Source organism: Sparus aurata, chromosome 18 (genome assembly GCF_900880675.1).
Source record: "Sparus aurata chromosome 18, fSpaAur1.1, whole genome shotgun sequence".
NCBI classification, from domain to species: Eukaryota; Metazoa; Chordata; class Actinopteri; order Spariformes; family Sparidae; genus Sparus; species Sparus aurata.
Genome location: NC_044204.1, coordinates 34,197,886 through 34,223,739, shown reverse-complemented (window position 1 = coordinate 34,223,739; position 25,854 = coordinate 34,197,886). Strand labels below are relative to the sequence as shown.

The following is a 25,854-nucleotide window of genomic DNA, read 5'->3' as shown; positions in this document are numbered from 1 at the left end:
ATTGTGGATCTGTTGAACTTAATTGAGCTAAAACCATTAGAGTATATTGTTTGAAGAAGGAGAGTTTCAGGATAGGGTTTTTTCTTTCTTTCTTTCTTTTTTTTTTCCACCACTCTGTAAGCCGGACCTCATGTGGTGCTACACAGGAGGTCTGGAACAATCTGCGCTTGTGACCTCAACTCAAAGAAAAACAAGCAGTGAGCACATCCATAACAACACTTTTGGCTTCCTGGTGTGTGAAACAACAGCATTACAGCACCACTAGTCATCTGCCCTCTTTTCAAATAATGTATGCCCATTCCTCACCGCGAACCCGCTTAAAAGAAGGAGCAGATATAAGAAGCCATTATAGTTTCCACCTTTCCATACAATTAACTGGGATGCATTGTGTCACTATTCATTTGTAATCATTATGAATATTTGCATGAGTAATGAGAGAGAAATACAACAGGTGAGGCACTCCCTAACTGTTGCAGATGATAAAGCTGCAGCTCGACATCTCTGATTACAAACCATTAGATGGCAATGGAGGCAGTTTGCAGTCAATTGCATCCATCATTACAAGAGAGCATGAATTCCTGCTGCAGGCATGGGAGAACTAAAGATAGCTTGGCTCTTACATCAAAATTATAACGTATCGCATCATGATAGCATTAACGAACGGTAGTCAGCACATTCAATCTGTATTAATTTAAATACAAACAAGCAGTAGACTTCAGTTAAACAACGGATGACTTAAAGATCTTAATCTGTTGACGATCCTTTGATGCTGCCTGAGCATCTTTTATACTGCTAGACAACTGAAGTATTCTTAATACGTTTTGCACTTCTGTTTGGAAAGCAATGGTAGAGGAATCTACTAAGTAATATTATTTGAACTCAGGAGAAAGACTCAAGACATTAAGATGAGGCAAGTATGGGAAGATAAGTGGGAGAAAAATGCTGTTTTCCACTTTTTCTGTGAAAAAGTTCATCTTACACAGCAGTGGATGACACATAGTGTTTTTAGTGATATATACACAGCGGAGTGAATAGTTTGATGCAATATGAATACTCAACATTTTACTTCAAGAAACTGATCATTAAAATGTCTGTTACCTCAGTAAGATCCGTATTTCATTGTTTATTTATTCATTTATTTTACATATTCTGTATGAAACATGAACCAAGTCAGAGGTGATTAATGAGATGATTAAAATGAATTTTGCTGTATCAACGTTTGTAATGCAACACAAAACAAAAGCGGTCCATCATAATCAATGTGCTGCCACATTATTCTTTGCTCATTTAGACGGCTGAAAACAAAACAAATTTCAATTTTTCCAAACAAATTAATTCAAATTGATGAAGTTAAAATAATGTTTAAGCAATAATGATTAACGGCCACGTTGTAAACAAAATCAAACTAGAATAAATACACGTGTTTAAGATCACAATTTGAGACAAATATAATATTCATCTTCTTATTGCTCTCTTTACTACACTTCAGAATACTTGATTTACACTTTCATGTCAGTTCTTCTATCATATATATATCCCTGGGACTATTACAAGTGTATGTAATAGTCCTGGTGATATATATATATGATTCATGTGTAAACAAACCTAATATATATAGCAGTGTTAATGTACAAACAAACTCACTAAAAGAAATGTACATGTTCTGGAATTCACTAATGCAAGAAACCAGGGTACAAATTGCGCTTCTCTATGGCTAAAGAGGTGTAGATTAGGGGTTGATATACTACATAGGTCAACCATGTTCCCACAAATGTGCACTTGTTGGGCTGAAAGGTTCTTTAAATGTGAATATCCATCAAAGCCCCTATGCTACTTTTGTTTTCCAATGGTCTTGGAGCTCTGAAGCTGTTTTCTAGCCAACATGCAGAACACAGTCGCCACCTTATGCTTTACCGACCACTAAATGCATCACTTTATGTTAATTGAGGTGAAAACATTGAACGTTTGTTGCCCAATTTCAACAGAATCGTGTCCAGATGTTAGCGCCCAGATGCACTGGCGTATGCTTTAGCAGCAGACGTTGTGCACCCCATTCAAAGGCGTTTTTCCAAACTGCACCAGCTCTACCAAGATATGCGCTAATGTGTGCACGCGTCTTTGTTTGCCTCACACAATAGCTATTGTGATGGCAAAACCATGCAGTACTGCCAAAGTGTGTGTGTGTGTGCGCTATCCCAGATACTATACCATCATAAAATATTTATTCAAATCTCTGCTGAGAACAGCCAGCTGTTGTGCTGCCCTATTTAACTGCACTTCTGGTTGATTTTGAATCCTTGAAGCAAAAACTTCTCTGCCCCAGGGTTCTTGGAAACTTCCCCTGCTCACTGGCATGAGGGATAATTGAATAACCTGTATGTGTCAAATATTTTTGATTAATCACACAGGGGCAGCAGGTATGTATGGCTTGGTGTTTAGCAGAACCATCTCCTGATTGGAATGTCAGACGTTTGATCCAAAATATAGCCATCTCTTATGAAACACCCTTGAGCAAAAGACTGAATCATGACCAGCTCCAGGTGTGCTGCTTATTAGAGACTGTGTGCTTTGACTCTTCTGGTGAAATGCATACGTTTGTGTCTTGGGGGGGAAGGAAGACATTTCAGTTACGCTGTCTTGGTGTTATGATTGAGGTATTCTGAAATGCCTCGGAAAAACAATCATAGCTTTTTTACTATTTTCTATTGTACTGCTACACATGGCACCATAGTCAACACAAGAGAAATCAATTGATTCACCTGTTATACGAATTTGCATTATGCTCACTGTACATTTGTAGGACACATGCGAGATGGCTGCTTACATACACCTGTATGCATAAGATGTATGTGAAATGTCAAACTAGTAGGTGAAAGGAAACATTTATAAATAGGCCACGGAAGCAGTAATTGTTTCAAGGTCATACGCTATTTTGTATGAATAGTCAATGTGTTCTGTTCATCCAAAGCAGTATGCATGCATGTGACATCCGAATACAACATTATTCAATACGTCTGCCCGTCTCCTTCATTGTAAAGGTCAGAGTTGAAACAAAGGCATTTTTTCACAAAATCATTGTGTGAAATTGTATTCCTGCTGATGACATTACTTTATCCTTGTGCTCAAATTTTAATGTCAGTCAAGGCAATGACGATATTGTGAAGATGAATGTATAAGTAATATACCCTGACCCTGAAGTTTATATTAGATATATGTAGGCATCACACATAAGGTTGAATCATGGGAGACTAAGACAATGTATTGGCCTGGGAACCAGATGATATTCAGGCAAATTTCTCCCAACCTGGACATTTTCTCTGATATTGGACAGGTTTGAGCTGATGACTGACTGAAGAGCATCTCTGTTCCAGATAAGATTTTAAAATGTAATTATTCATTTTTAAAGCTGTGCAGGGTTTTGGCACCCGATACGTCTCTGACTTGCTGGTTCCCTGTGAACCTGAACACAACCTCAGATCCTCAGCAGCGTTCCTCCTGTTGATTCCTCAGTCCCTCCTTTTAAACAGGTGAAACAGGCTTTTGCAACAACGACTCCTCGCTGTGAAACTCCTTTTTATAGTGTGTACTCCTTTTATTGTTTGTTTTTGTTTTTTGTCTCACTGATCACTGATCGCTGCCTTGGTTGGTTGTAGGTCTATCTAGTAGCATCCAGTCTGCAAGATCGTCCAATCTCATGAAACTCAGGTCAAATTGTCAAATAGATACTGCTAATCAAATATGACTAATGATTCGGTTATTGCATCACCTATATGACACTCAAAATGAGTGAAAAAAGACCTGAAAACAGCCGAAAGTTGCATTTGTCACCCAACGCTACAGTGCAGGTTTCATTGCTCTGATTGGTTGTCGTTTTATCCAGTCGAGTCCAGTGAAATATTGGTTGATAACGCCTCTTCATAATTGAAAACGAATTACAGTAAGAGGGACCAAACTAATAGGAATTTGCTAATTAATCTGTTTCTATTAATTATTTCTCTATTTCAAAACATCAGTTTCCTTTGGAGAAATCCCTCCACTTAGACATGTGAGTCAGAACGATCTTGTAAAGGTCAAGTGACATTAACAGCAACTAAAAATCTACTGTGTGCTAATATATGAGGAAAACATGAACAGCCTAATTTTAAGAATTTGATTCATATTCAGTCTTCATTTACTGAAACATAATCTATATGCAGGGATTCAAAAAATATGCAGAATACAACACATCCTTCATCCCTCAATTGGGATTTAAAAAACCCTGAATACCTTTACAATTTAATATGTATCTCTTTAACATTTTCTACGGGGACTTAATCATCCTCTCAAATCAAGTTCCTATGTACAGGAGAGGTTTAGATCCATGTTATTGACTGTCACTGTGCCTTGACTTGAAAAATATGCCTTCATCTCCCAAATGATTGATCTCCAGAAATAAGACTGAATTTCCTTTATTATTTTCAAGATCCATTATTTTGTGACCTAAGCCGATGGCTCTCTGATGATATAATGAGAACACAATGTCAGCGTTTTGAGTACGTCCTCGCCAGAGACAAATTAAGTGATACTTCGCCCATTAACATTGAAATGAGCCTGATGGATAGATGAGCACGTCGTTGTGTACCCCGTGTAAAGTGTCTGTCTCCAACCTGCCATCTGGTGGGAAAATGAAATGGGAGCTAAAAGGCATGTGACCATTTATTTTGTTAGGAGAGGAAAAAAAAGAAAGAAGCCTTTACAAAGAGTCCTCAGAGCTGCATGTGGCCTGTGGAGAGGAAGGTGGCTCGATAGAAAGTAGGAGTAAACGGGAAGTTGTGTGACTATTTTTATTCTGGTGAACAAATGTCAGCTCTGACTACATGGAAACCATGTACTTTAATCATACATGGGGGAGAGGAATTATCTCGGGGGAACAAAAGGCTTTTTTTGAATCTCAGGTGTTTATTTGACAGTTGAGTGCGAATGTATGCTGTATCTCAGTGTTGACACCAAGACACTGGGACACTGTTTATCTTTTTTATGGTGAGGAATCAATGAAAGGGGAGTGAAGAGGCAATCTCTTCTCAGGTACCCTTTTCTCCCTTCTTTTTTCCTCCACATTGTCAGAGGCTACAGTAGCTACGACCCCCTGGAGCTACATCCAGGGGGTCAGATACAAGGAGCTGGGAGGGGGGATCTGCTAATCTTAGCCATGCAGGCTCCGATCACACAGAGAGGAAGAGAGAGGGCTATTTTCAAACCTCAAAGACACAAAGGAGGAGATCAGTTGGCAGATTTTTGGCTTTATTATTCCATTACAGGTTGTGAAGCAGAAATTTCATTCAGTAATGCCTGCAAGTGGATGAGATTTACAGGTTGGAGTGAATTCTCTTATGTGTTACTGATCATTTTACCATTGAATCACTATTTGGGATAAAGTCGCACCTATATGTTTGTGATCTCAGGAAGCTCCAAATGAGCATAAGTCAAATAAATCGTTGCCGTTTTACATTTCTGCAAACCTGAATATGTTATAATTTGTAAGCGCCATACGTACTGTATTAACATGTCCACAGGTGGAGTGGATGTAGATGGTGTTACAGCCGGGGCCAGACAAGCTGGGCCAGACGGGTGTCAAACAAGAGACCACTGTTCAAGACAGTGTTTCAACATTTGTTTTCTTTAAACCACTGTATGTTTTTAACAAGACACAGGGACATTTTTCCAGCTGTGTTTGTGGCAGTAAGCAGGTATTTTAATTCTAACACCTAATATTTAACCAATTATGCTATGACAACGCCGTCCTTATGTCTGGTTAGCAATTCCCATTAAAATGAAATAAAACATGAAAACAGAATGTGTGCAATGAAGCTACTAAGAATATTTTGATTGCTAATATACATATTTATTGTACTGTATTACTCTGCTCTAGACTGCCATGATAACCACGCCACCATTTTTAGTAACTTGTAAGTGTTTCAAGTGAAACGTCTCTTGTGCAAAAAAACATGAAAAAGGCCATAGGCACAAACTGTGTTTGCAGTGCATTCTGAATCTTCAGGCCACAGTTCAACCCTCTGTAATAAAATATTTAGCGGGCAATCATGCATACCCTGTAAATTATGGATAATGTAGTGCTTCTGCAGTTAAGGCAGTGAGTAAACAAATGTAAACAGTTTCAATGTAAGTTTTAGAATGCACATTCTTTAAATAATTGAGAAATGGGACTACATGGAGATGTGAAGGAAACTTACACAAGATTTCAGGTTCATCTCTCTGTTCGACAGTAATTAATAGGTGTTGATATTGGCCGTCACAAGGGGCCTCTTGATGTTATCTACGTAACAGTGTTATCACAAGTCAGGACTCCACTATACAATTGTGAGAAACTGAATTTTCTGAGCCATAAAAAGACAGAACATACTATTCATTTTTTGAATTGCATTAACTTAAAATTCTTTGATCACCAATATCACAAACAGGTCAGCAAATGAAGTGTCAACATAAATCCGCAGGTCGTCTGACAATACATGTAAAGACACATTCATGTATAACAAGAAAATTGATAAAAGACTGTGTAAAAACTGATAAGACACGTTTTTGTTCTGAAGAAGCGATCAGTATCAGCAGTGGAAATCTGAGAAGGCAGTGCAGAAACGGGAGGGTGAGAACATGAAGTGCCCTTTTTCTGTCCCTTTTCTCCCAAAAAAGGACAGATTCCAGCTTACAACAGAAGTCATTTTCTATTCATGCATATCAGCTGACTTGGGCAAAGCTGATTGAGCCGAAACTGAACTGACATTATCCTGGTGCCACAGAATTGGCAATCTGATGTGCAGCAATATTGTTTAGTCCCTCTCATTATGTTATGATGAATGTGCTGTAAAGACTTTGCATTATAGGTCCCCTACTTATTTTAATTTTGCATCTCAGGTTTCTGCCCAGGCTCCCTTGATGCAAACTCTAAATGAAATGACTTCAAAGTTATAGACACCATTTCCATTTTGGAGTAAAATCAAAACCATTGCTACATACAGACTCTCTGTCATCCTGGCAGGTAAAACAATATCTCAACCCCTGAAGTATCATTACTGCTCTACCTAAACAATGTTGATATCCTCTGAGATTTTTAATGCGTGATGCTGAACGATACCCATAATAATCCTCATGAGTTTACAGACACTGATAATATCTGCAAGCTTAAAACCATGGCTCAAGAGGGATTGTTGTTAAATGTGAAAATTTCAAACAAAATGTCTAATGTATAGTGAGAAGAGAAACACCTATTAGTCACCAGATTGCCTTCCATATTATATACCATATATTGTATACTTTCTGAGTATGTGTGGTCTTTTATGCTCCTGATCTTGACACAGACCATCTAATTTTAACTACTGCAATCCAGTTTTATAGAGAGACTATCTGTAGAAAGTGGCGGATTGTAGCCTGTTGTGTTCCAGTTACTCAAGTGTAAATGCATTATGATTCACCAAAGCGCATGGATGAACGCCCGTTTGCAGAGTGTGAGTGTGAGCCCCAGTTGAAATGAGTGATGGCTAATAGCTGCATGATAATGAGGTGGATAGGACATGGCATTCTTGTGAGTGAGTCTCACCCATTAAGAGCTGCATCTCTGCCCAAGCAGAAGTGCGCTGCTTAATTGGTTCATTTCATCATGGCCAAAAAGCTTTAATTGGGTGACACATTGAAAGATGGATGGATCAGTTGTCCTGGGAAAAAAATAAATAATAAAGAGGTATTGGAGGTGGATCGCTTTGTGTGATTTGTGTGTGTCTGTGTTACATAGAGTAGAGGCTTGAGAGAGATTATGTTAATAGGGCACATTACATGCACAAAGAATTTTTTGGGATGAGTACTGCTGTGATACACAAGAAAGTGTCTGCCTTTGTAAAGACACCATGGACTTAAAACACAAGCGTGTGCTTGGCAGAGATGCTAGATGTGGGTGCTGAGCATTCAGAGAGACAAAGATACAGAGCAGCAGCCCACACATGTTGTAGTGATTGGTGGATGAGGACCAAACGTGCTAAAGGAAATTATCTTGTTCGTGTTATAACTCATAAATGTATCGAGATGTCCAATTTTCTCCATAGCAGTATATGCAAGGAAAATAATGACTTGCAAATTTATTCTTACAATCAAAGCATCACCTTGGTGTCCAATCATCAAGCGGCACTGTATTTAGAAGGCACTATAACCCAAGGGTTTCATTTGCGAATATTGGAAATCACATATGACAGACGTCACTCTGTGTCTGTGGAAATACAGGAGCTTGTATGTGACAAGAAATGTTTGTTTATTTGTTTCAGCTCATTTTTGGCCTGAATAATTGAAATGGCAAATCACTGTGACGATAGGTATTCAGAACTGCTTCTCCAGTCAATTGTTTTGGAGATAAAGAAGGAATAATTATGTTTTTCCATTTTCATAAGTGAGGCCATTATCACGGCAGATGTTGAGGAGAAGTGTTAAACCTTCTATTCACGCGCCACCTATTACTTTAATGATGATATGTCTTCCCCAGTGACACTGGTTGATCTATTTTTATCTATTCACACTAAAACGTCAGAGGCTGTATTTAAAAGACCAGCTTTGGCAGCTGGCATAAATAGACTTTCGACAATTTCACGAATGACAGACCCGGGAAAAAAGCAAAAAACACATCGAATTATTGAATTACAAAAAAGCAAAACATTTTGTTCACTTAGGAACTTTGTCTCTGTTTTATACTATTAATGGTTGCTACCAACCAAAAATTCACATTAAAACAACAGGGGCTTGGATTTGAAGCTTTGGCGAACAGCAACAATCTGTGTTTTTTAAATAAAGATGTGTGCATGTAACTAAAATTACGACAAAATACACTACTGAAGAAAGTGCAAGCCACATTATATCACTCATAAATCATGTTATGTTAGTTTTTTTTCAAATAAACACAAACAGAACATGTAGAAAGAGGGTTAAACCTACCTGCTTGGGGGCAGCAGGTGAGATGCTTTTATTGAGATTTGAATGTCGGCTGCTTGGTATCATCCACTGAGTGTAAAAAAAACACACCGAAATGTGTGTCAGCAACACAAACAAAGGTTGTGTTTACCTTTTAGGCCTTAAAATAAATCATTACTTGTATTTATTTTATAGCAGTACTTTGACTTCAGTGGAATCCGCTTTGCGCATCCTTTTTTTCTGGTACAGATTTGCTTTGGGAATGTAAAGAAATTACACACTCTGTTGCCTTTTATTACTCTCAAAACAAGACTTGCACATCCTGTACCCACAGTCGTTGTGTGAGACTGTGCACTCACGCCACTGCTTAATCGCTCTTTATAGAGATTCAACACAATGTGTGTTTGCAGAATTCTCCCTCTGCGGTTAAAACCAGCAGTGCATTGCTGTTTTTACTGTGTATGTTTGTACCTGCTTTGTTCCTGCTGGATGAAAATCTGTTTAATGGACGTTTTAAAAGACAAAGTTCATGGTGCAAGTTTCTTGTATTTTTTGTGCTTGGTAATGTTGTCCCTTTGGGCTTGTTGTAAACTTCTCTTTGTGTGTGAAGCCTTAAGGGACAAAATAACCAAACAACCCTGTAGAAAACTTAAAAAAGGATGTTACATAAGGTCTGCAGGTAACTCAGCCTATCTGGTTATTGCGTCGATACAGAACAAGACCTACTTTAGCCTTCTGTTGAATTAAGTCCCAGTCTTCTTTGCCTATGGCAGTTCTATTTCTGTACAGTTTGTTGAGAAACATTTTTAAAAATGGTCTGGTGCAGGAATCTGGAGGTAGGTTAAGGCAGATAAAGAGGGAGTATAGCTTTAAGATTCAGTTAAAGATAAAACAAAACAAAACAAAAAAAATCTTTCCATTAATTCAAGAAAACTAAAAACATTAACTGAAACTGTTAACAAAAAATGTACATGTTAACACTTTTTACATCAAGCATAGCAAAAAAAGTGTGTTGCATATTATGTATCCAGCAAATATGAGTTTATTCTCTGTCCAGTTCACTAATTAAAACCCAGTGTTCATGCTGCTATTAGCTTTGATATCTAACTCCTGAGGGAAATATCTGGAAGTCTAGACGCCAAAAGCTCCACCATGTTCACCAACTAAATGCTAACTTTGTTTGTCAAAGTATCCTTGGCAGGTCATCTACAGTTGGTTAACCGAACCTTTTCTTTTGCTTTGGGCAGCTGCTTGCTTGATACTTTTATGGCACCGACCAAATTGCCTTAATATTATCAAATTTTGAAAAAACATCTTGCCATTCGACACCAAATATCAATCTCATTAGCATCAGTGAGCCTGTAGCATGCTTGTTGTGCCGCGATCTAGTTGTTCTGTTTCGAGGCACACTGGGAGACAGGGTTCATGTCAATTACTGTTTTGTTTAGAAGGATTTCATAAAAACGGTAGCAAAAAACTATCAAGTATCAAGTATCAAAGTCAAGGTATCAAACGTGTTTAACCGATTCACAGCCTTAGTTAAACCAAAACAATGAGCTGAAAGAAGACTGTCTCAGAGTCAGCTGATGATTATCTATGTCATGTAAGATGTTTATGTAGCATCTTTACATATCTGACAACTCTAGCTGTCTGCTGAGAACAGCTTTGGCCAAGAGAAAATAAAAATTCAGTAGGTGGACTTTAAACATATCTCAAACATGTATTTTTTCTTTGTTGTTGATGATCACAGCATTAACATGTTGCAGTACGAAATTACAGTATGTGATAGAGCAAGACTCAAACTGACACCTGCTCTGTTCAGCTTGAAAAAACAAAAACAAAACAAAAAAACACCCAGGTGCTCTCTGTGTCTTTCACCTCCCTTTCTATTCCTCTGGCTGTGTGTGTTCGAGTGTGTCTGTGAGTGAGTGTTTATGCAGAGGAAACAGCATGTGTGTTAATTTCTGTGTGCTCTAGCTATCCCAGCGGTGCCTTGCACCGGTTTTGCCTACAAGCCAGCGACCTATTTTTCTCGGCGTTGACTGAAGTAGACATTTGAACAAAGAGAGAGGCAGAGAGAGACGGGGAGGGAGGAGGGGTGCAGATCAGTTCCTGTGCTTTTATTCAGGCCTGTGGATTAATTACCCTGTACCTAAACCTGATCCCCTGCTGTGAGCGAGACACTTTGGCATCATCCTGATCAATAATGCATTTTTCTGTCTCTCCATTTAATTTGCACGCAGGCCTCACACGCTGGCATTACCATCTCCCTAGAAAAGTGCAGGAGACACCTGATATCTAGAGTGCAACTCTCCACCCCCATAGCGATGCCATGCTCCATGACACCCCCTCCCCTTCCTGTTGCTCATTGACAAATTGATTCCCTCGTAATGTGCAGTTTGGAAAAAAAAACTCCTCAATCCTCCGGAAAGACATAATAAGACACATTGCATGTTGGATTAGCTCATAGGTTTGTACAAATTTGTTCCTCTTGGGCTTTTAATTGTGAGAGCCTTAATTTATAGGGACGTTTGTTTAACAATTTAGGGAACGCTTAGGTTTAAGGTCCAAGACACTGCAAAGTTGTCGCTACAACTCCCGAGAGGGAAACATAGTTAGCACGCCGCTACCTTTGCAACGGTCGAACAAGAGTAGCTGTTAGTGGCAAGGTCAAACTACCGGGAGAGACAGGTAGGTCATCTGATCTTGTGTGATTTATCTGCTGTGTGTCTGTGTGTGTTTGGTCGTGCATTGAAAGGGGAGCTGTATGTCAGTACCTTAGACTCTTGCTTTGTAAAGCTTGTGGTTTTCTTGCGTTCCTTAATTGAGTAGCCACTCTGTAATGTTGAGCAGTAGACTCCAGACTTAGTGACCTGCAGGGGCAGATCTGCACTTTCCCTATGTCTTAGAGATTTACTTGTGGCAGCAAAGTAACTGTTTTCTGTCTATGGAGTTAAAATACAGGACAGATAGAGTTTATGCACCGGTGGATAAAAGAAAGCTGTAACCAGTTTTACACATTTGATATGTATCTGTTTTATAATACTTTGTTCTCTACATCTTAAATAACATTGTGTGTAATCTGGTAACTCATTTTATGTGTTTGGAATATCACCACATAATAAACTCCTTCCACCACAGTATACAATACAATGAGACAAACATAGAGTAAATAAAGATTATACAGTAGAGGATTTAGCCATAGAGGATATACAATGAAGTAATACATTGATGTGACAAGAAAAATACGATTCAAAGTCAGACCCCTCAAATCATTGCATATTTCAATGTATGAATCATGATTTGATATCAGATCCGAGGCATATTCAGTTCTTATTTTTACGTGGTCAAATAATTATTACTTTATGTTGAGGAGTTACAGTGTGCAGAATGGTAATAGATTCAGAGTGACCCCCTCATGCATGTCAGGATAGTGAAGGGTGGGCTGAGTCAAGCAGTTTCGACTGTACATGTAGAGTCTCATGGGGAATCTGTGATGAGTGGATTAGCATGTCTCTGACATGCATTATTAGCATCTTTCTATAGATAATAAACAAGACGTTTGTGTTGTCAGTGCACTGGCCTGTAATTGACAGGCTTTCAGTGCTAACAAGCAGCAAAACACTGTATAACTCATGAGCAGAGCATGGAATGTGTGGGAATCTGTATGTCCAAAATAGCTGAACTTATTGTAGGCGCGAACCATTGCACATTATCATGAAAGCTAACGTCCATAGTGTCCTGTGTGTTGTTCCTTTGCACTGCATGTGGTTCTGTCTTTGTACAATGTTTGCTCAGTGTTTGTTCTGAAAGTTGGAATACATCACGAAGACGCACTACTGAACTGCACATTTATTGCACTGGTTAAGTGTTTCTGATTTGTCAGCGCTCACATGTACCTTTTGTAGAGATCCAGACTGACATCATTAGGGCACTTAGTGCTTAGTGCTTAGGAGAATGCTGAGCCAATTAACCAGCTGCCTGACTTCTGGCAATGCAGTGAACAAATAAACTCCTCTTTCCACTACCTTGTCTCTGTGTACTTCGACGTCTCGTCTCAGTTAAGTGCAATGGAAGATGATTTTAATCTTTTATTATGTTTAAGACAGAAGCTTAAAATTAATTGCTGATTAAATCAGCATTAACCTTCTGACACCATTTGCTGTCCAACAATACCACTGTGGCAGAGGCGGGAAATTAAACCGCCCCCTGCGATCTTCATGTTGTCTTAATTGTAAATAGCGAAGGTGGGTGTAAAGACTACATTAGAGGCGTTTGCTCTTTACAGTACTGTAGAACGCTTGGATTTTATTTCTGCATTTTTATATCTGGGGACTTTATTTGTATAAGCCTGATTCAAAAAAAGGTGGGACACTGTGTAAAAACACAAAGAAATATATAATGCAATAATTTGCTAATAAACTGTGTTCTTACTACTTTACCATTTTGTTTTAGTTTCTAACTCTTAACCTAAACGATTAACCTGCACAGTCTTTACTCCACATTACAAAGTTACTGACTCTCCACTAGTCTGCCGACAGTAGAAACAGCTATTGAAGTGGTTTATTCAATACAGGCTAATGAAACACAGAGTTAGTTTTTTGGCTTGGATTGGAATCTACAGCCTTTAGATGACTGTGCACTGCAGACTTGAGTGTTTCCTGCTTACACCTGCCTCTCTGCATTTGTCTCCATTACAAACAGAGCTAGCCATAAAATCCTACAGTTGCACAGGTATAGTTTATAAAACATACCGCATTCCTGGTAAATCATATTTATGTGTTAGTCCGTGTTGTGTTTTTGGAGACAAAGCAGGCATATCCTTTTTGTTTTGTAACAAAAAAAGAAAAAAGCCCTTCTCAGCCAGATGTGGGGACATAAACCCAGCGACCGGGATAGCTCTGGGAGACGGTAATGTACCCTTGTAACTCAATCTCTAAGCAGCCCGCTGAATGAAGAAATGTAGCTTCTTTGGCTCGCACCATTCTCTCATTCCCCCGTTGTGACCTTTTTTAGCTCTCTTCTGCTCAGGGACTGCACTGATCCCGGAGCAGTCACTTGAGAAAGGGGAGAACAGTAAAGAGATCGCAGCATAATGTTTTTCCTTCATTTACAGTCAAAGCAGAGCAGTGGAAGAGGTTGTAGACAGGAGCTTTCACTTGATTATACCACACCAAAGTAAGCAAACTGATACAGTACAGTCTGTGCAGTCTGAGTTTAATGATATTTTATTACTATTTTTTTCTTCAAGCAATATAATCGCTATTCAATGGCTAAAAGCGTAGAAATAGCAAATGAGCTTTCTTAAAGATCACTGGTCGTCATTAAGTGGTCGGTCTTGCCATCGGAAAAATAACATGTTATCTTTAGTGCTATAGCTACAGTATTACGTCTTCTAACAGAATTCAGATCAACTTACCTCCTCACGCAGATTTAGCCAAATTTAGACAATGCCTTAAGCACTGTAGCAAATAATTTGAAAGATCAACACATGATGTAACATAGTGGCTTGTAAATATTGCAGCCCCACATAGTCACTTAGGAAATAAATAAGTTATGACAAAAATACCTCCAGCTTTATTTGATGCATCGCATGCATACTCAATGAGGGGCTGCAGTTCTTTGTCTGCCGAATCGCAAAAGACACCACTCAAAAAGCGGTGAGTGGTACAATATCTTCCCTCCCCCCTGGGATAATTGCTTCAGACATATTCTTTGACCTACCCCATGCCTTAACAAGCGTAACAGTCAAAAGATTGATCTGTTCAAAGTTCATAAATGACGGTTTGATTATCTTTCACACGTTGATGCTGAAATAATCTCCATATAGACAGATAGCGCACCCATTTCTAAAACCTGCCACCACGAACTTGTCAACAAACAGGGGATTATGGGCTTTGGGTAGTGCGCATGGCACACACACACACACACACACACACACACACACACAGATAAACACACACACACACACACACACACACAGATAAACACACAAGCTAGAAAGTGTAATCATTATTTAAAGACAGACTAATAATGATGGACAGACAGATTTTAAAATGTGTCTTTATATTTTACGTTGTCTTTCAAGACATGTTTTCTTTATTTTTTGCATTCAGAAATGCTTTCCTTCCAGATTTGCCCTCCTCCTACATTTTCGCCAAGAACACTCTGTTTCTGCTTCTTTGTGGTCAGATATTTCAGCCGTGTATGGTCGGCGCTTTGATGGAGAGATGAGTGACAGAGAGTGCAAGGTGTTTTGTGAGATTGGATGTGGCATGACATTGCCTGGCACTGATAAGAATGGTACTTTTCAGTTGTGTCATTTGTTAAAATGAGCTGTTGGCGGAAAAATAGACATCAGTGTAACATCTGTCATTGCCATGCTTGTCTTTTGACTGACACACTGCAATTAAGGTTGTTTAAAACCTGCAGGCTTGCTTGGTGAAATATGAAATTCGTGAACATGCTTATCCTTTGACTTTAGTCATGAGTATTAATCTTCTAATTATTTAAAGTATTGGTAGTGAAAATTGCATGCATGATATAAAATCAGAATGCAAATCAGAATGCATAGTTCTTCTAATAGTTTGGACCTGGCCTATATAACAAGCCTGTAGAGACAACGAGTGGGTGGAAATGTGCTAACATAACATGGGGCGAAAACAATCTATTTCTGCCGTGGTGCGTTCAGCACTACACATAAACCAAATGAAGCATTTCTATTGATTGTCACTTCCTTGGAATCCACTGTTTGGGAAGGAGAAGGGGAGTCTCCTTCTATCAGCTGACACGGCTCATTGTTCACAACGGACTAATAAAGAGCTTTACTGGTGCCATTATGCATTCTCTGTGGCTAGTGACAGGCTGATGACTAGCCTTAAAGATGGAAGCCATTTCACATTTAAACAATAACAGATGGAGGGCCTCACTTACTGAACTGCCTCTGCAGACATAAACCTGCATGTTATATTATTTCAAATAGCATGGAAGCCATTATATATGCATGTGTGGTATGTGGTTTCATTTATATTGCAAACAGGCTTACCACATATACATATTCATTTATCTGTACAGAGCTTACATATAAACTGTGAGTGTTGTTTTTTAAGTTTTACGAAAATTGCACAGCTGCGGAAGAATATAATGAATTTATTATGCTTCATATTCGTAGACACAGGCTACAGTGTAAAAATGTATTTTAATATTTAGTCTGTATCATATTTCTGTATACCTCCTTTGAATCTGACTTTTCCTGCCTAAAATGTGTTCCGTGCAGCCCCTCTAGACTCTACAACCAGCATCAGGGTCACGACATAGCAAATGGTAGTTTCATGGGGGAAGTGAGCTGCAGTTTTGATGTGTTGAATCAAGCACATGAGGTCAGAGGATGAGCACAACAGCTTCTGATCGCCTTTCTATTTACTGAATCCTCAACACAAGGAGTTTGTGGAATCAAGGGGGCCAGCTGGTGAGAGTGCAGGTCCTTAGCGAAAAAAGCCACGGGTTGACTCTCATGTCAGTGTCCTCGAGGTAGACACTGAGCTCCACCTGCACGCCCACTGACAGATTAATGGTCTGTAATGAGAATTTTTACTTTGACCCGCTCTACAGAGAGCAGAAACCAGCCCTGAGATAAAGCTTTGACCCTTCTGCTCCTGTCCTCTGAAGATAATTAGCTAATTGCTTAAACTCTTATAAGCATGAGAAAAAGGGAAATTAAGTCTGACCGTTGCAATAGAGTGAAGGATTTCATGCTCTCGCCCTCTCTGACGCCTTGTCTGTGCATCCATCCTGTCAGATGTTATAGAAAATAATGATATATATCTTATATTGCAATATATCCAATGAATATTAAAATATTATTTTAAGGACATATTTCTCAGACCAGGACTGTGATGTTTTAGAAAATTTCAGTCAGTAGAATATTTGAATATGTAAAGTAAAACACTATATAATCTATGCATATGTATCACATTTGCCTGATCTCACGTTGTATTTCGTGAATATCACTTTATTCTTCTGATTGTCAGCATAGCTTATCTATCTGCTGCTTTAGCATTAAGATTTTAACGATGCTCTCAGAATTCCTAGTGGTAACACTTAATACTAAAGTGACAATGCGCTGATTATTTAACTAAACAACGCAGCAAATAAGTGTTTGTGAATAAATATATTAATTAGATCTACAAGGAAACAAGCATTGCCGTGCAGGAGAAAAAAACAATTGTATGTGTGTGTGCGCTATGTGTATTCACCTGCAAATACAAAGAAAAAAAGGGGGCAGGCATTTACGCAGAGAGAAAGACAGAGAGCCTTTTTCTACTACGTACAATTTCAAAACACTTAAGTGATTCTCAATCCCAGCATGCCTCAGCCTGCCACTGCCATGACAGATGCTCCAAAATTGAATATAGATTTCAGTGAGCAAGGCAGGCTTGCCTGATGAATCTCAATTTGCTGCTGTCCATATTTCATAGTCACCACTATGGATAGCTCAAGGGGAGGCAGTAAGAGCACTTTGGCTGCACCTGCCAAACTGTCAGTTGGCTAGTGTCGAATGATGATTGGTACTTCATAAAAGCCCATATTTATCCCACACTAATTCATCCCCTACATCATTTTATCACCAAAATGTACATCCGTGAGTGGGGGCGAAAGAAAAGGCATTGTAAAGACATGCTTCATTTCACAACTGCAGTGATCTTAAGAGAAAAAGAAGTCCACATGATGACAATTGCTCAGCAGTAGAAGATTGTAGAAATGGTGTACAGTAGCTTGAGGGTGGAACAAATGTAGAGAGCTTCCCTTGGGGGGGTGGAGGTGCCTTGGCTGCTGTGTACCTGACAGTCTATTTATAGCTTGGTCTGAAGTACTTATAAAATGGCATCGGATTCTATTGTTCTACAACAGTGTTCTTGGGGAGAAATTCTTCCTTTCAAAATGGTGACAATTTTAATTCTTGTCCGAGGTTTGAGCTTTAACAGTTTTGATTGAAACATTTCATCTGCATATGTAACCCAGTTTATGGCAGTTTATTTATACTTCACCTCGTAGTTGATGGTTTCATACACTGTATAACATTTTCTTTTATGCAGTCCATCTCAGTATGGTATTAAAATCAACCCTTTTGGAGACAGAGATCTTCACTACTAATTAATGCCCGAAAGGGACCACAGAAAGCAGGCCTCGGAACATGAAACTGATCCACAATCAGATATATAACAAAATGTTTCAGCACAGAATCTCACAAGAATTGAAGCACATGATGTAACATAATAAGCAGTGGGGAATACAACAAAGCAACATAGCATGTTTAAAAAGAAGCTCTGTGGAAGCTCCAGTGTAACAGATTAATTATCATAGCTTTTTTCCATCTCGCAACTCAGCAATGTGGGCCATGTTTAACTTACAGGCTTTTAATTAAACATAATGCAGCAAGGGTAAAAGACAGAAATCTAGTTCATTCTATAGGAAAATGGCCATCTTACTTGCCAACCAGTGAAGGCTACAGAAGCAGTAAGCAAGCCAGGGCAGTGTAAAGCAGGCTAAGTAGTAAGCCAGTGTTTTTTGGGCAGAGCAAAGACAAATAAAATGTAGTCCAAAAGTTAATGGTGTAACACAAAGTCCAGTTGAAATTTCTCAAAAACATAATTTTAATAATTATTTACTCATTTAGTAATTAAGGCATGACAAAGCAGAGTAGTGACATTGAATAATAAATTGCAGATCTAATCAACATTTCACAAGATGTTTTAAGAACTAGCTATTAAAAAAGATAAATAAGCTAATCTGTGCATATTACATACACATGTGTTAAATATCCCATTAATTATTCCATGCATCTATAATTTAATCAACAATAATTCATCACAAAACTACTTTGTGATATTTAAGCGAGAGTGATCATTCATACAAGGCAAGTGTACTTACCTGCATTCAAGCCAGCCAAGCATATCTGGCAACGTACATAACAAGAGAAACCCACACATATTTATACTATACCCAACTTACAATTACGTTATAACAAAGATGTCTGTGACATACTGTATAAAGTTTTATATGAACCAACATAGACGATAACCAAGCAATGAAAGTGCCACTGGTGGAGGAATCAATCAAACAAATCTGTGCAATAGCTGCATTAAGCAGGACCGTAGGCATGCTTTCAAACCTTGAAGGCACTTGGACGTTTTTTTTAAATCCAATGCCTGAGCAATGTCCTTTTAAACATTAGTACATAAAACTCCTCAGTCACTTGCAAAGTTTATGAACTTGGAATATAAAGTAGTCCCCCACAGTGACAGATGCTCAAAATGCCATGTAAGACGCAGATAAAGAGAGACACAAAGTGTATCTGTCTCTCAAAGTACATTATGTCAAGCAGCAGGAGTCGAACTATACGAAAATAACCGATGCAACAAATGCTTCTCCTCAACCACCGCTTATGCTGTGTGATCTGCTGCTGCTGGCTTCTTTCTCTCTGTTGTAACTGCCATTGTACATGACAGACAGAGTTTTATTTTCTCTTTCACCTTTTTAAAAAACAACCCTTTGGAGTCAATTGCATGATGCCACCACAGGGTGCAGGAAACGGCAGAACCTTCGAGTATAATTAGAGCAGACGTGTTACATGTGTCTTGTGTGTGTGCCGCATCTCATTAAGGCGAGGTATGGGCCACTGAGCCGGCTAAGAGGAACAGAAAGGGAGCATGTGGCGGTGTAGTTTCCTTTACCACAAACTCAGCCGCTCTGAGCTTTCTCTTCCTTTCAGGAGTCAAGCTGAGGCCCCTGGAGCCAAGGCCAGTCAAAATGGTTCCACTTGATGCAAAGGCCCTCAAGGAGCCCACAGTCAAAATGAACGCACACAGGCACAAAATACAATCTTTTGTGTGTGTAAATGCATATAGCGTAACACATCGAGCAGATGCACTCATACAGAATGTGTACAAATGCACACATGGAGTGTTGTTATTACAGTAAATTGGAATCTTTGATGGAAGAGGAAATGGGCAGATTTCTCTTATGAAAAATTTGAATATCAATACATGTGGTTATATGAACATCACACATCACTGAACATTGTGATGTGATGGTGACAAATATCTAGACAGCTATAGCATGGGAGTCATTTTTCCCATTTTTGCTACTATAAAAATACAGATTGTGTTATGCTTTTCAGCTTTCATTAGTAACTTCATCGTAGAACCTTTTATTACTTAATTTTTCTGATATTTCTAGCACACACTAAGAGGCCAAAGCAAACTTTAATGGTGTTACCCACAAATTGTTGAAAATGGTCTTTTCAACGATAAACACACCGTAAAACACCATAAAAAAGCACCTTTAAAGATCTTAACAGAAGTAGGCTATAATTGGACAATTATCTCGACATGTCAGTTATACAAGTCCATTGATACTTGATAAACGTTGCTCAGACACTATGTCGTTCATTTTAATGGCTGCCAGTCATCCACTGTAGATTGAGCAAACGAGTGCCATTGGATCAGCCTGAAGGTGTTTTGCTTTATTTCACTTTTATGAAGGCCCAATGTTTTCTTTGTGAAAGAGCTACAGCAGCTTTCATTTTCAAGTAGAGTTGATGAAGTTATTGGAAAATTCACAGATAATTTATTTGCAACACCTTGTACTGCTGCTTTTGATGACACATATACAATTTGTGAGGCCAGGTGGTTGATAACAGGCCTGTAAAAATCCAACAGACCCTTCAAACTACGCATCAAAGATTGATGTGAAGAGTGTTTTTTTCTACAGAACGTCTGATAGAACTTGAAAGCTGCATCAGATTCCTCAGTAGTCCAGTTCATGTTCCTTAAAGTAACACGTATAAAGTCACAATATGCATATGTTTTAGTTGATAGGTCAATTGAAAAGTTAATGAAGGCTTGTTTCTTTGCTGTTTGGATGTTGTTAGGGTGAAAAAATATGATGTTCTTGCTTTTTGCTTAGAGTTTGCATTTTCCCTCAAGGATGGGAGGAGGATGTGAAACAGTTGAGAAGAAAACAACATTTTAAACACAATTACCCACAAGGCAAAAACACATTCAAAGGCACATTGGAAAGTCTTTTTTAAAGTCTTTTTTCTTCGATGTCTTCTCAACGTTTGATGTCTAAGTTTTTACAATGTTATTTTAGAGATCTTGTCAATTTCAATTACAAGTCTGAATAATTTATTGTGGGTCAAAAGTAAAAGTTTGATGACAACCAAATTTTACTCCATGCAGCGAAAGCTACGGGCTGGATTTGATCCTCTGGTCTCAAACTCAGTAGTCTAAATAAGGTATGAACTTTACCAGGTGAGCTATGTAACTATTTCATTACATATCCTAATGCGATCATCCAAGCTTCATCAAGTCCGCTAATGTTCCACGGTTGGATGACCAAAACTTGGTACTTAATTAAGCTGATAAATAGCTCAGCTGGTAATGTACATGCCTCATGTAGGATGAGTTTAAGACCAGGGGTTTGAATTTTTGCTGCGTGGGTAAAATTAAAACATACACAGAAAAAAAACAAAAAAACATCTGTAACTGAAGTTGAGGGGGGAGAGAAAGACAATTAGCTGCTGTTAACTTGTGACAGTAGTTTTAGAAACAGCACTAACAACAGGCTACTTTCCATCAATTTCAGATGGCTAGTATTAGACATAGCTGATTAGTTATTGATTTTGCAAGGCCACCAATTCTTGAAATCAAAGAACCTCTCATCACATTGACTGTATGCAGGACTCATTGATTTCATGTTAGCAAAGATACTTAGCTCCATGTTAGCTTCCAGCAAGACTCCAAAGATCAATCTTTTTACTCAATCCAGTCATGCAACAACCTCCACTTCTACACTATCTATAGCTCAGTGCTTATTTCACATTACTTTTTTGCCACAGTTTTGCCTAATTAACAGCCTCTAGTTGTGTCTCATTTCAGAGTATGCACAATTCTAAGCCTGCTCAAAGAGCTACAAGAGGAAAATGGCCTATAGTGGCACATTTTCTTCATTATTTTAAGTGAAAAGGATAAAGCCAAGTAAAAAGTTAAGTTTTCAAATCTTAATGTTTCATTTGAACTCTTGAATCATTAGATTTAAGACTCAATATGCAAGTAATGATTTCTCAGACTAGTCCCTGCTGTCACATCGAAGCTCTTCCAGAAATTATATATCTTTAAAAATTATGTAAGTGCATGGGTGAATAGGTCTAATAAATAAACTATTATTGAAAGTGGATTGCGGGGGATACTTTGAGAGGCTGCTTGGTAACCTGGTGGAGGCAGTACAGCAGTGGATACTTCTGTATCTTTTGCCAGAAGGCACCATTGTGAACAAACTGTGGTCGAGTTTACAGTTGTCTTTTAAAACCATTTGGGATCTCTGAAAGTACCTTCATAATACAGCGTTTCCCCCAGTATTTTCTGAGACTGTGGCGCGGGGGGGTCATCATACTGTAATATTTATACTTATTTCATAGGCTACTTAGGGAATTTCTTTTTTTTTCTCTGGTTATAATGCTCTCACACAGCCATCATGAACTCTAATATTGTAAAGAAATAATATTTTTATTATTTGTTTCAAGAGAGGAGTTATCTAAGTCAGAGTCCTGCACGGGTGAACAATAATGTAGGCTACTGTGTCGGACACAGATGCAGGACAGGCGGACGCCTGGAGAGGTGGGTCGCGTTTTACGATTGCCATTTTCAAGGCGTCACTTATCATCAGTCATTATTAGCGACACAAATGATAAGCATTTATATTTCATATGAGCTCATTCATGCGTGCTTGCGCCCTCCCAGAACTCATTCCCTCTACGCTGTCTTACTTTCACTTTTAAAAATTGCGTCCGTCCAATATTCCTTCGGGCGTCGGTATCAATTTATACCGGGTCGGCTCGGGTGCGGAATGTAAGTTGTGTCGGAAAACTGGTTGGATGTGGTGACCCGTGCAGGACTCCGATCTAAGTGACCATTTTAATCCTCTAGCTAATTATCAAGCGAAATATCCAACATGCTAGTTAACGTCAAAGACTGCGGTGGAAGACGACGGTAAAATATTTCCTTTCTCTGACACTGGATTTATTTATGCCTGAATTTTGATGGTGTGGCAGCTTTTATTTTGCCGTGGCGGTGCGCCACAGTCAATTACATGTAGGGGAAACCCTGATGATATCACCTATTCTCGAAGGATGGGTAACAGTGGTGTTTTGGGGGGTTTGAATCAACTGCTGCAGAGTACTATAAATGCTGTATGTGTACATGTTATGTAAAACAAAACGTATTTCTTAATGTGTATATCTGTATTATAAGCTCATATTTGAGCTATATCATGTACAAATATATATTATTATCTTAGCAGCAGCATTCACTGTTATTAATTGTTTGTTAGACAATGAGAATTATACACACATTGTTGAACGCAAAGGGAAAAAAATTGACAGAATTGTGGCCAATGGATTTAAATCCTCATATATAAACATCACTTTAGCAGTAGCATGTGAACCATGTGGAAGAGTGGGATTGATGGATTTAATTTAATGTCTCGCATTAACTTCCTGGAGGGCCTCACTCTCACATCTTTAACTCCCTTGTTTTTCTCCACCTTCACTGAAGCAAATCAACTTCTTAATTGGCATAATAATGTGATTAATTGCTTTCTTGTCATTGGGCCCACTGAGTTTTACACTGTAAAGAAGTGTAAATCAGGCGTGTATTTACAAGCAATCGAATGCTCACGATCGAAAAAGGAACATATAAAAGATGCCCAGCTGTGCAGAGTAATTGGTTCTGCTTTATTAGCTCCTTTTTATTAGTTGAAAGGAAAGACATTTGGATCTGGGGGATGAGTTATTTGGGAATTTTTCTCATTTTAGCGTAAAGATTGAAATTCCAATTTCCTCCTAAATGTGGTAGAAAACGTTAATTTGTATAGGACTGTATTAACATTTTTTTTTCTTTTCCTGAAACAAAGTGACCTAATTGTCCTCTGTAGTGCAACAGTATCGGGAAAGATATAAATTTAGATTCCTCAAATAGGTTGGATAAACAAAACTATGTTCATTTTAAACACGCTTTATCAAACTGCTTGAAAAACTGTTAAAAACAGACATTGACATCCCCAAGTTCAGTCAAATGACAGAGGTTGTTTGGCTAATAAGGGTCAGTCTGTATGTTATTGAAATCACATTTAAATTAATTTGCATTATTCAAATGGCTCTACTTTTCAATGTCAACATCAAGCTGCACAGCAATTCCCTTTTTATTCTTATCATAATTTGAAATGCTGTATTTATGTAGTTATATACTATTGACAAATACAACTACATTCTATAGAAAGCAAATCATGTTTTTACAACTAAAACTGAATGCAGTTTTCTTTTTCAAGGATACTTGTGACCTTAGAAATCACCTCCTCTTCTCTATATACATGCAGCCTTTAAACTATGAGCTCATTGTTTGCTTCCAAAGAAATAATCAGCAGATGAGAGAAAAAGAAAAAAAAAAGGAAACTGCAATCTCTTCTCGATTTCAGCAGATCAGTGAAATGGGAAGAAAAACACATCCCATATCTCAGTATGTCCCCCACCATTCTCCATTCTACAAAATAAAGAACCAATTAAGTGGGTTTGGGCTGTGGTAGTTAAAAACAAATGCTGATGAAGCTCTGATGTCTATAACAGCATCCAGGTGCTCGTGCATATTAAGACCCTTTATGGTCACATAATTAAGGAGAGACACTATTGTCTTATTGGTGTGCGTCTTGATTCCAGGTGGCAAAATGGCTTGATAATGCATCTTTGGAAATCAAGCCCAAGCTTGTGGCAGGCGGGGAATTGATGACATTTTTCTGTGGCAAGCATATGACAGATTGTCAATGAAAGGTTGTCACATTTTGTGCAATGATAGACTGTTTTCAAGCTGAATCAGCATCAACTTTGTTTTGTGAGAGCAACAGATACACTGGAATTTGTCGCGATAGCAAGACAAAAAAGAAAAAAAAAGGACACAAAACTGCAAAAGGCCCCAGAACCAACACTCAGAGATCAGAAGGTTGAAAAAGAAATCCAAACTTTACTAAAACAAAGCTGAATTCTCCAAAACAAAGGGCACAACAGACATCAATTCAATAGTTCTTGACAAAAGAATAAGTTTTTGAGGCAACATGAATGTGTGTACAAAGTAAACCGACGTGCATTTCTATTGGGCGGCAGTTTCTATTGGGCAGCTCCCCCACAATCTTGCATAGCAGCCACCACCATCAGTATATGAGTGTGTGTGTGTGTGTGTGTGTGTGTGTGTGTGTGTGTGTGTGTGTGTGTGTGTGTGTGTGTGTGTGTGTGTGTGTACAAAGTCAATCTTTCCTGCAGTTGCTAAGATACTTTGACCTGAACGGTTAAATCATCTGGATTCATTATGTGGGGAAAATCCATCCAATAGTTGACACTGCCATCAACTGTCTCTCTCAACACTAATGTGGCAAAGAAGCTGTGCTGAGATTGAGCATCTTTCATTGGCATTATTTGGAAAACTGCATTAACATCAAGGAATTCATTTTTGGATCTGAAATGTCAAAGACATTTGGTCCATCTGTAATATCAAGGGCAGACAAAAAGAGGATTATTATGAATTCAGTAAAATCACCCCTTCAAAGTACATCAATATTCTGTGGCCATTGTGAAGAACTTGGTTCTGGCTTAACGAGGGGATCCAACAGATAAATGATCAAAAAACAGCACAGCTATTGTCCTTGAACTCTTAATGGCGTACTAATAGCGCAGGGTGTCAAGAGTGATTTTAACAAGAGCGTCCTGAGTCTAACTTTTTTTTTTTTTTTTTAATCTCTCTGCCTTTGGACTTGGAGGAGATAACCGTCTCCTCTCTCTCTCGCTCTCTTTCTCTTTCTCTCTCT

General features: G+C 38.5%; 1 protein-coding gene across 6 annotated transcripts in view; it reads left to right on the top strand.

Annotated features, from left to right (window-relative positions):
* Window positions 1-25,854, top strand: part of lingo2 (leucine rich repeat and Ig domain containing 2) — a 217,674-nt gene that overhangs the window by 103,928 nt on the left and 87,892 nt on the right. The window lies entirely within an intron of this gene.